The sequence below is a fragment of the Zonotrichia albicollis genome, chromosome 17 (assembly GCF_047830755.1).
Source record: "Zonotrichia albicollis isolate bZonAlb1 chromosome 17, bZonAlb1.hap1, whole genome shotgun sequence".
Lineage (NCBI taxonomy): Eukaryota > Metazoa > Chordata > Aves > Passeriformes > Passerellidae > Zonotrichia > Zonotrichia albicollis.
This window is the reverse complement of record NC_133835.1, coordinates 3,563,208-3,575,221: the sequence shown is the minus strand read 5'-3', so window position 1 is coordinate 3,575,221 and position 12,014 is coordinate 3,563,208. Positions and strand designations below refer to the sequence as shown.

At 47.2% G+C, this 12,014-nt stretch overlaps 1 protein-coding gene across 2 annotated transcripts in view; it reads left to right on the top strand.

Moving 5' to 3' along the window:
• TOX2 (TOX high mobility group box family member 2) overlaps positions 1-12,014 on the top strand; it is a 174,494-nt gene that overhangs the window by 87,782 nt on the left and 74,698 nt on the right. The gene's annotated exons all lie outside the window — the stretch shown is intronic.

Below are 12,014 nucleotides of genomic sequence, written 5' to 3'. Positions count from 1 at the left end.
ACATGTCTTCTGAGATGGAACTCTGGAAAATGTGGTGCAATAAAATCATCCATGTGAAGTGTGGCACAAAGGATTTGTTTAATCCCTTCACTCCTTCAATTTTGAGCCCAAGGGAAATACTCTAAGGCAAAATCTGAAAGGGAACAAGCGTGGTACAGAGTGTAGTTTCCTTCCTGCTCTGCGTCCTTCTGGCTCAGCTGAAGCCAGGTTGAATTAATTTCTTAGAGTGCTTTTTGCTAATTCTTCCTTGCCTGTGCCTGTTTTTGGGCTGCTTTGTCTCCTGACCTGCTTACAGTGCATTATCCACCATTGTGTAACACACCCTGGGCCCAGCACCCTCCACCAAATCCATTCAGCCCAACAATGGATTGCTGTGAGTGCACTGAGCTCATTATGCAAGTTCAGTATGCCATGAGACAAAAAAGCCAATTATGTAAAACCTGTTCTCAAATAATTCCCTGAAATGCGTGATGTTCTTGAGCAGAATATGATATTCCTTGTATTCACTTCCAGGAGAGATCCTAGGAAAGAAAAAATGGGTTTATATTTGTCTGGCCTAGTCAGTCTAATTTTAGATCCCACTGCGCTGGATGTACAGCGCCTTTAATGCATTTTAAAAAGCAGGCAAAAATCATTATAAACAATTTTAAGGAGGCTGATTGTGAGGCAGATGACAGAGGCTGCTCTTTGCCAAGGTGGAGCAGAGCTTGCACATCTCCTGGCTTTGCCTGGAGCACTGCCACGATGGATCTGAGAACGGGGAAGAACAGGGAAAGGAAACAGGGAGGAATAGGAAACAGGCAGGGAAGGAAACAGCAGGGAAAGGGAACAGGCTGGGGAAGGGAACAAGGAAAAGAAACAGAAAAAGGAAAGAGCCAGGAAAGGGAACAGGCAGGGAAGGAAACAGGAGGGAAAGGAAACAACAGGGAAAGGAAACAGGCAGAGAAGGAAACATCAGGGGAAGGAAACAGGCAGGGAAAGGGAACAGGCAGGGAAAGAAAACAGCTCCCTCAGCAGCCTGGGGAGGTAAGGAAAACACAGGTGAGCTGAGCTGCTCTGGGGCACCCAGGAGCAACTGTGCATCAAAGGTGCCCCCCAGCCCAGCCCTGCATGTGGAGCACAACCAAGGGTTTGCAGAGCCCTGGGTATTGCTGGTGTTTTTGTAAAGCAACGCTGAATTCTTCTGCAAATGCTGTCAGCAGAGGTTGTTAGGACAAGCAAGGATGTTTAGGACCCTCTGTGGACAAATGGTTTTATGAAACACACATTTCTGTAAAATGTGTACAAGAGAGACCTTTCTGAGCTGTCAGCTTTGGTTGAAACCATCCAGGCTCTGGGAAGAGCTGTGGCTCCAGGACTGCATGGGATCCACAGGAGAGGGGAGAAGGTCTGTAAAGTTTAAAGGTATAAACATCCCAGCAGGAATTGAGCCTTAATACCCAATCTGGACAGGGTTGGAGCAACCTGAGGTACCAGGAGGTGTGGCAGGGAGCAGAGCTGGGTGAGCTTTCAGGTCTCTCCCAGCCCAAACCCCTCCAGGGTGATTCCAGGATCTCTGTATCCAGCAGTTGCAGGTCTCTGTGCAGGAACATGGTGCTGTGTCACAGACATATTTTATGAAAAATCTTTTTGCCAAGGTCTTTTCTTCTGAGAAGCTGAGAAGCTTCAGCTTCTCCATGTTTTGCTGCTTTGGAACGTGTTCTGGAGAACTGTTTACCCAGCATGTGAAATTGTTTTTACTTGACCAATGACAGCCACCTGTGTCAAGGCTGTGAGCAGTCACAAGATTTTATTATCATTCCTTTCTATTCCTTTCAAGCCTTCTGATGAAGTCCTTTCTTCTATTCTTTTAGTATAGTGTAATATATCATTTTCTTTTAATATAATATATATCATAAAATAATAAATCAACCTTCTGAATTGTGACAGTGTTCACAGGGGTCTCAGGTTAAGGGAACAGACAAGGATCTGACTCCATGTTTCAGAAGGCTGATTTATTTTTATATATATTATATTAAAACTATACTAAAAGAATAGAAGAAAGGATTTCATCAGAAGGCTAGCTAAGAATAGAATGAGAAGGAATGATAACAAAGGTTTGTGGCTCAGCTCTCTGTCTGAGCCAGCTGGGCTGTAATTGGCCATTAATTAGAAACAACCACATGAAACCAATCATCTGTTGGTGATGCGCCTGTTGCATTCCACAGCAGCAGATAATCATTGTTTACATTTTGTTCCTGAGGCCTCCCAGCTTCTCAGGAGGAAAAATCCTAAGGAAAGGATTTTCCATAAAAGATGTCTGCAACACTGAAACATGGAGTCAAGATTCTCATCTCTTCCCTCATCCTGGGACCCCTGTGAACGCCACCACAGCACTGCCATACAGGGGTGGCACCTGGTGGCATCAGGAGGTGGCTCGGGAGGGACAGCTGGCTCTGTGGGGCTCTGGCAGGGTCCTGCCCTGCTCTGTCCTCCGAGGCAGCTGCTGCCTTGCCGTGCAAGCAGGAAAGGCTGAGATTTGGGTGATTACATTTTTCTTCCTCTTTTTTCCTGGGGGTATCTACTCCCAAAACTCATTTTTGTCTGTGTCACCAGGGAATTAGGGGTCTGTCTGTCTCTGTTTCCTCAGGAGGATAAACACAGCACTCCTAATCCTCTCTGCACCCCTGCCTGCTGCACTGCTGCCCCTTCCATCCATAGCTGCCTTTATGGAAACCGTAACCTTTGCTTGAACCAGAGATTTTCCTGAGCAAGAGCCCTTTGGGATCTGAGTGGGCTTTCCTGGATACATTTTTAATAAACACAATAATTTGACTGCAAACCCATTACCTATCCCCTGTTTGTTCTATGGGATAGTCATTTCCATGCCTACAAAAGCCACTAACTCACAGGGCAATCAAAGGAGGAATGACAAGCAGGATAAAATCGGTCTGTGTTGTGATAAACCCGTCCATCTTCACCTCGTGCTGTGGAGCTTTATAGACTGCCTATAAATAATGGCCTCAAAAAGATATTAAATCTTTAGGGAAAAAAATCAAGCCTAATTGTAACTATATTTTTGTTTTCCATTTTGGTTTATGTACAGTATATGACTTCTGCAGAGACATTTTTATTCCAGGAAAATGACAGGCCAACAAGAAGCCATAATTGCACTGATTTTTAGAAGAGCCTGCATTACTACAGATCTGATGTACTGCAAGACATGAATCAGAAAAATTCTATTAAAAAATCTCTTGAATGGCTGACACAGGAGTATTATCCATGATGATTAATTTGACTTGGTCATTATGAACACAGACAAGTCTGACAAAATTGCATTTCATTCCCCACTGAATTCATAAAATCACTATACACATAATAAGAAGTTATAGTTCCCTGCTATCCACTATTCTTGACAGGATTCCAGTTCTGGATAAGATACTGATTAAAAAAAAAAATAGAGGGAGAGAGAGAGTTGGGAGCCTTTTTAGAAGCCTACAATAAGGCTGATTTCTTTTGCTCTAAATTGTTCATAGAACTCCATTATTTTTAGCTTTTTTTGGTGAAGTGGTGATGCAGGTCAAGAGCAGCTTGGACAATATCAAGCCTGACTGTGAGCTTGTGGTGCCATGAGAGGGGATGCAGCAGATTGGCCAGGCTGAATCTCAGGGATTGTCTATCCTTCAGATAATTATAAATATTTGGCACCTTATTCTTCATTTTCCACCCACACAATGGACAGGTTGAGGCCAGAGGGTCCTGACAATGTTGTTTCTGGCCTTAAAAATGTGTATGTAAAATATGCATGTAAAATAACCTCCCAAAATGCAGAATTGGATGCAAGCCTCAAATTTTTTTTTTAATTTTATTTTGGTGTGAACTGAGATTTTCTGTTCCCTGTGGATATTTTTCCCTTCATAGCCCCTTCCTGCTGAGCACCACACCACAGCCACTGTGACAGCTTCCCAAGGACACCCAAGGTTATTGGGACAAGCAAGGGTGTTTAGGACCCTCTGTGGACAAATGTCTTAATGAAATACACATTGTTGTAAAATGTGTACAAGAGAGACCTTTCTGAGCTGTCAGGGTTGGTTGAAACATCCAGGCCTTGGGAAGAGCTGTGGCTCCAGGATTGCATGGAATCCACAGGAGAGGCTCAACTCATGTGAAGTTTAAAGGTATAAACATGCTGCTGATTCAAAGGTGAAGCCATCCGGAAGAGCTGGGATTGAGCTGGGAATGGATTTGTGCTGCAGTTGTAGTTCAGAGTCTGCATCAGAGCAATGCCTGTGGAGTGTGGAGGTGGGGAATTGATCTTTGGGACAACCAGCACTTGCTTGGGGTTTTTGGAGAGAATAATCTTTGCTCTGGGAACAGGCTGGGAGAGCTTGGGGTGCTCAGCTGGAGAAGAAAAGGCTCCAGGGAGAACTCAGAGCCCCTTCCAGGGCCGGAAGGGGCTCCAAGAGAGCTGAGGTGGGACTGGGGACAAGGGATGGAGGGACAGGACACAGGGAATGGCTCCCAGTGCCAGAGGGCAGGGATGGATGGGGGACTGGGAAGGGATTGTTCCCTGTGAGGGTGGGCAGGCCCTGGCACAGGGTGCCCAGAGCAGCTGTGGCTGCCCCTGGATCCCTGGCAGTGCCCAAGGCCAGGCTGGACAGGGCTGGGAGCACCCTGGGACAGTGGAAGGTGTCCCTGCCCATAGGAGGGGGTTGATGAACTTTGAGGTCCTTTCCAGCCCAAACCATTCAGTGTTTCTATGATCTGAGAACACACAGGAGGAAGAGCCCACTCTCCCACAGGTTCCCTGCTGCTCTGCTGTGCCCCCAGCCTCTTGCTGAATATTGTGCAGACACTTCCAGGGCACATTTCTGCTCAGGCAAGAACTCATTTTCCCTTTTCAACAGCATCCCCCTAGTAAAAACCCTGAGCATGTGAAAATTAATGTAGCAGGGCCTGGGAACACTTCAAAGACAATTTGTAGATTGTATGTGACTGACTGTTAATAAATACTTCTTTCCAGTATTTATCCACCTCTCCCCACATAATTCATTGACCCTGGTATTCACACACCTCTCTGGGTGTGAGGATGAGGCAAATCAATTTCCATTCCTAAAACCCAGAGCTGCTGAGGCAGAAAATCAGCCCTGCTTCACTTCTTGGCAAGAATCCCTGGATTTGGGGGATCCCAGGTGTGAACAGGAGCCCTCTGCCATCCCTGCCTGCAGAAGGGGTGATGGAAGGGGCACCCCACAGCAATCACCCGTCCATTCTGTGCTGGCCCCAGAGCATTTCTCTGGAGTTTGCAATGTCCCAAGGGATTTCCTTGCCATTTCTGTCCCCGTGGCTTCAGTGCCATGAGATGAGCACAAAACCCCTCTGGTTTCTCTGCTGGAGAAATGTATCAAAATCCCCTTGTGGCAAATAGGATTGTGCCTGTGTGAGTAATGGGTGCAGTGGGAGAGGAGACCAAAGGCTTTTGAGGAAATATGGGCAGCTGGTCCTCAGGAAGCTTGGATTTTACCTTCTTCCTTGTGTTTGGACTCTTTCTGTGGCTCAAGGTGTTCTCTCAACCTGATCCTTGCAGTTCCTGTGACCACTGGCACCTTAGAGATGTGTGTAGGGAATAGGGAATGTGTGTGTATGGCGAATCCACCCGTGTGCTTCTCTGTCTCCTCACTGACACATCATCCACCTTTGGAGAAATCAAGATACCCCCAAACCACCTGGCTGCTTGTCTGCAGCTCCTTCCCTGTGTGGGGCTGGTGGCAGAGTGCTGTTCCTGGGACTGGGCTGGGGGGATTGCCATCACAGCTCATGGGATGGGGTGGGCACCCCATAACCTCCCTGTGCTCCTTGTGCCCACCAGGAGCCCAAGCTGCAGCACCTCCCAGCCTCACAAATATCAATGTTTTCCTCTCTTTGCAGGCTTGCCAGGCTGGTTTGGGTCTCTTTAGACCCATCTCATCTCTAAAGTGTCAGGAGTGTCACTGAGCTTTTGCATTAGCTTCAGGAAAAGCCCAGTTAGATGAGGGATGGCACAGAGTCCATGGTTGTCGCAAACATCTTTTATGAAAAATCTTTTCTTTAAAATTTTTCCTCTTGAGAAGCTGAGAGGCTTCAAAAACAAAATGTAAACATTGATTATCTGCTGCTGTGGAATGCAACAGGTGGATCTGTGATTGGCCCATGTTGAGTGTTTGTAATTAATGGCCAATCACAGTGAGCTAGCTCGGACATGGAGCCAAGTCACAAATCTTTGTTATCATTCTTTGCTATTCTATTCTTAGCCAGACTTCTGATTAAATCCTTTCTTCTATTCTTTTAGTGTAGTTTTAATGTAATATAAATGACAAAATAATAAATCAGCCTTCTGAAACATGGAGTCAGATCCTCATCTCTTCCCTCATCCTCAGACCCCTGTGAACATGGTCACACATGGTGGTTTGTGTCACCTGGATAGATTGCAGCAGCCTCCCAATTTCCTTGTACCTTCCCAAGAACAAATGTTCTCTCTCAGGCTCACATTTACTGCTGAATGCTTTTTGACAGGGCAAATATTTACCTGCAATAATACTACAAATCTTTATCCCTCTCACTGTGAAGAACATTTCTCTGAATCCATGCTTGGCTGCAACTCCTGGATCCTCGGGGATAATCACACAGAACATGACTCAGTGGAGAATTGGGGTCACTGGGCATTTGCCATGCTGCCAAGGAGGACAAAGGTGTCCCAGGTCCTTGGTGAAGCCATGCCTTGTGTGATTAACACCAACATGCAGTGCAGAGATGCTGCTGCCTTGCTGTGGGGTGGTTTGTAAAGGAGGACAGGAGGAGAAAGGCAGGAGGAAGATGCAGGTATCATTTATAGACATGCCCAGCACTTGTCCCTCCCTCCTGAGTCACCTGCATGAGGATCTGCAGTGTCCTTTGGAACATGGCTCTGCCATGGCTTTGGCTGGCTCACAGCTGGTCCCTCAGAGCTGTGTGACATTCAAACATCTGGATGTCCTTGGCTGGGTCACAGCTGGTCACAGCTGGGTCACAGCTTGTCCCAAAGAGCTGTGTGACATTCAGACATCGGGATGTCCCTTGGTTGGGTCACAGCTGGTTCCTAAGAGCTGTGTGACATTCAAACATCTGGATGTCCTCGGCTGGGTCACAGCTGGTCCCTCAGATCTGTGTGACATTCAGACACCTGGATGTCCCTTGGCCCATCCTCCTCTTTGCTGCAGTGCTAGGGATGTTCCCCAGGCTCTGTTATGGGATGGCTGGTGGCAACTTGCTGGGGTTTGGCTTCATTTACAGTCTAAGAGGAGAGGCAAAAGGTGAAGCAGCAGCAGTTTCAACGGTGGTTTTGGGAGCATGGCAGAGGGTGACAGGGTCACTGTGCCCATCAGGCCACAACCCCCAGATGTGCTCTGTGTTGGCAGCACAGGAGCCACCTGCCATGGACAGGCATTCCCCAGAGCTGCCTCCCACCTGAGAGCCCTCTCCTGGGCACCTGGGATGCCTCCTGTCCATCTCTGCCTCCCTGTCCTGAAAGCAGCAGGGAATGCAGCAGGTCTGGGAGGTCTGGGCAGGTTGTCCCTGTGGTGGGGAGCAGCGTTGGCAGGAGACCACACTGGGGTGTCTCCAAGAGCTGCAGAGGCTGCTGACAGCTCAGCAGTGGGGCCTGGCTGTGCAGGCCAGCCCCTGCTCTTGCAAAAGGTTCAGGAATTCTGCCTTTCCTCTCAAATCATTCCCAATACCATGTCCCCAGCCCCGTGCTGTGAGCTGGGAGGGAGCAGCCAGTTCTGATTCCTCTTGGTGCTGGACATGGCCTGGGTGTCACCTTGCCAGGGGCCAGAGCCTCTCTCCCCATTCCAACCCCCCACATCACCTCCCCTCCAGTTCTCTGTCTTCTGACCCTCAACCTGCTGTTGGATGGAGATGGTGTAGGGACCCCTGCTCAGACTTGGATTTCAAGATGGATAAAGTGTTTTAAATAACAATTTTGTATTGTTAGTTAAACAATAAGTATTCAAGATGGAAGAAGTGTTTTAAAATACAATTTTGCTGCTGTTGGAGGTTGGTTGTACCTGGTATGATGCTGTCCTGTGTAAGCATGGGGCAGAACCAGGTTTATGAGGTGCTGAGGCCCTGGCACAGGGTGCCCAGAGCAGCTGGGGATGCCCCTGGATCCCTGGCAGTGCCCAAGGCCAGGCTGGATGGGGCTTGGAGCACCTTGGGATGGTGGAAGGAGGCAGGATAGTGGATACTGCCATGGCAGGAGCTCTAGAATGAGATGATCCTTCATGTCTCTTCCCACACTATTTTATGATTCTATGATAACCCTGAGGCCATGCTCAGGGCAGTTTGATGCTATTCAACCCCTACAGCTAGTGCAACCTGTGGGGTTGAGGGCAAGGGGGGCACTCAGAGGAGAGGCACTGTCCCCTGTAGGACAGGACCAGGCTCCATCCTGTGTCCCTACCCCACTGCAGGGCTTCCCTGTGGGGCTGAGGGCAAAGGGGGCACTCAGAGGAGGGGCAGTGTCCCCTCTGTAATGGACCAGGCTCCATCCTGTGTCCCCACCCCACTGCAGGGCTTCCCTGCTCCAAGCATCCCGTGGCATCTGCCCGGCAGCACCAGCCACGAGAGGGTTTGCAAGAAGAGCCTTGTTGTTTCAGCTGATTGCAGTGTTTTAATTTGAAGAGGAATAATGTGTAATCACAACAACTGTCATCTGTTTGACAGTGGAAAATCCTGGAGCCTTTTTTGTGCACAGTAAATGGGCAGCCATTCAGCAGCACGAGCTGCTCCACGCTCGGAGCCCTGGTGGGATGAATGGCTTCAGACCAGCCCGCTAATCTAATTTGTAATGTATCCTTAGAACCCATAATTGGCTGTTTAATTTAATTCAAATTAACATAAGAATAGGAAATATAATCTGCCACAGAGCCCACATGGTGGTGGAGAGGAGCTGGGTGTTGCTGCAGAGGGGTTGAGGGCACAGATCTGTGCACAGAGGTGTCACTGTGGACACACCAACAAGCACTGTGTGTGACAATAAATCACCTTTTCCCAGCCTTCTGAGTGTCTGTGTGCCTCATCTCCCCTCCTTATCTCTCTGACCATCTATTTCAAGCAGCCTGGAGTGAGGGCAGCCCACTCTGGGTAGCACAGGGTGCGAAAGCTGGCAGGCGCCGACAAACGCTGATTATGTTGATTGGATATTGTCTAATCTGATTTTGATTGTGTACAGCTTTGATTGTAATTTTGATACGTCTGCAAAATGCTGTAGCTGTTGGGAAAGCTTTGTGATTTAAACAGGTCTTTTTTTTTCTTTTCTCTCTTTTTTTTCTTTTTTTTTCCCCCCGGGTTGAATAGAACAGAGGCAGAAACGTGCCTGGGGGTGAGCAGGGTGCTGGGGCTTTGGCACCCTGTACAAAACCACCTCAAAGCCCTTGGGTGAGCTGCTCTGCAGCAACACAGGGGACTCGTAGTTTTGAAGAGAGCTTTAGGAAACTTTGAGTGGGTTTTACATAATTTAGTTAAGTACAGCAAAGCCACTTGCTTATATACCTGATACCAAAATAAACCAGCTGGAGGAACAAGTTTGTTGTGTGCTGATTTATTTAAATCCCTTTCTGTAAAGCATGGAGAGAAATCCTCTTAAATAACTGGGAAAGAATCAGTGTACCTCGAGGAGTGGAGCCCAAATGGAAACACAGCTATGAGATGTATTAAATGGGATCTCTCTGTCTGCATTGAGTACATCCCCTCAGCCCAACTGCTTCCCTGGATCACAACAATGACAGACAGAAGCTGCCTGGAAAAAGAGATGAGCTTGAATTTCCCCTGAACAGTAACAGTGGGTACAGAGCTGTCATGGTTCAGGCTCTCTCTTGTGTTTCTGTTGTGCTCCTGTTTCCCTACAGCCAGTGGGAATCTCAGGTAAACATAAAGGTTTGGGTCAGATATGCAGAACCTGCCCTTGAATCACAGAATCATCAAATGGGTTGGGTTGGAAGGGACATTAAGGTTCATCTCATTCCAAATCCCTGCCATGGGCACTATCCCAGGTGGATCCAAGAGGGGCTCTTGGACTCCATGGTTCTCCTGGCAGTGCCCTTTCACCAATCCACAGATCCCTCCTTGCTCCCTGCTGCCTCTCCCACTGACTGCTGTGCTCCAGTTAATCACAGGTTTTATTTTATTTTATTTTATTTTATTTTATTTTATTTTATTTTATTTTATTTTATTTATTTTTATTTTATTTATTATTTTATTTCATTTCATTTAATTTCATTTTTATTTTATTTCATGAAAGAATTTCTCCCCCACAGTGTGTGGTGATGAGGAGCACGAATCCAGGGGTGAGCTCTGGGACAATGGATTATTAAAGCCTACAGTGCTTAACTGGTTTTTTAACATCTGGGGTTTTGCTCTTAAATCAAGTATTAAGTCCAAATCCAACCATGAAACTAGGTGATCTGGGAAATTTAGCTTTAGCATGTGTGTAATGCTGGAGCTAATCAGAATTTCATATGCTATAATAATAGGTGAAACAGTTGATGTTTAGAATAAGCCTCCTCTGCCAGAGACTCATTATATTCTGTGTTGGTAATTAATAATTTTGGATAGATTCACACATTATGAAGAAAAAATGGTTTTGTCTGAAGTGAAAATGATTGCACAGGTGCAATAACAGATTTTTATAGAAATGGGAATGCTTAGAAGTAAACAAGGCATGAGAAAACATGGGGAGCAGACAGAGTTTCAACATCTCTGCATGTTCGTGTCACCTCGAGGGAGTGTCAGTAGGGAGGTGAGGAAATGCTTTTCCAGATGAAATTTGGGAGGGGGTGTAAGCAAGGACAAATCTCCATGTGTGGTGGAGTCACACAAGCTTTCTTTAAAGAGTTTTTAAAGAGTGATGGCTGTGTTTCTAAATCCCCCTCCCTGGTTGTAGCTCCTGTACTGGAGTTTTTGAGGATTCTAAGGGAGACAGGATGAGAGAGAATGGGTTTAACCTGACAGAGGGCAGGGTTAGATTAGATATTAGGGGAAAATGCTTTACTGTGAGGGTGGGCAGGCCCTGGCACAGCTGTGGCTGCCCCTGGATCCCTGGCAGTGCCCAAGGCCAGGCTGGACAGGGCTTGGAGCAACCTGGGACAGTGGAAGGTGTCCCTGTCCCAGGGATGGGACTGGATGGGCTTTAACATCCCTTGTAACCCAAACTGTTCCATAATTCTGTGAATTTTGATCCCAAATAATTGTATTTCTACAGCTCTAATTCTCAGAAAAGCTCTTTAAAATACCAGGAGTAGGTTGAGAGCTGAGCTGGGTGCCCAGAGAGAGACTTTGGCCTAGGAGGGCAGCAGGTGGTCAGGGGCAGCCCTGCCCTTCCATGGCTGTGCTCCAGGTGTGGGGGCTTCTGCTGAGGTTCTTGGGACTCAGAGATGAGCAGGGATGCAGTGAGGGAGCAGGGAGCAAGGGGATGCCTCCAGGGGTCCATGGTGTGCTCCTGATGGATGGAGCAGGGATGCCACACTCACACCCTGGGTCCTGCCTCGTTACAATCCTGGTGTGCAGGACTGGAGGTGCCTTTTTATCACAACAAACCCATTTCCACTGGAACCTGTATTTCTTAGAGAAATAGTCATTTTTCTTTGCCAAAGTAGTGAGGCAGTGATGATTTGAGGAATAAAGACTTTACAATTAAAAATTGTATAACAGGTATGTTTTATTCCAGCTGAGACAGATGGGGGTATTTCCATCAAAGACAAAGACATGGGGATATTTCCACCAAAGACTTTGGGGGTATTTCCACCAAGGACATTGGGGACATTTCCACCAAGGACATTGGGGATATTTCCACCAAAAAAATGGGGATATTTCCACCAAAGACACGGGGTATTTCCACCAAGGACATGTGTACCTGGTGAGACAAATTTCAGGTTTAAATACTCATTGACCCCCCAAGCCCACATCTCCCTTCCCACCCATTCCTTCCCCACAGTATTGGCTGGTGCCACTCCTCCTGGTGG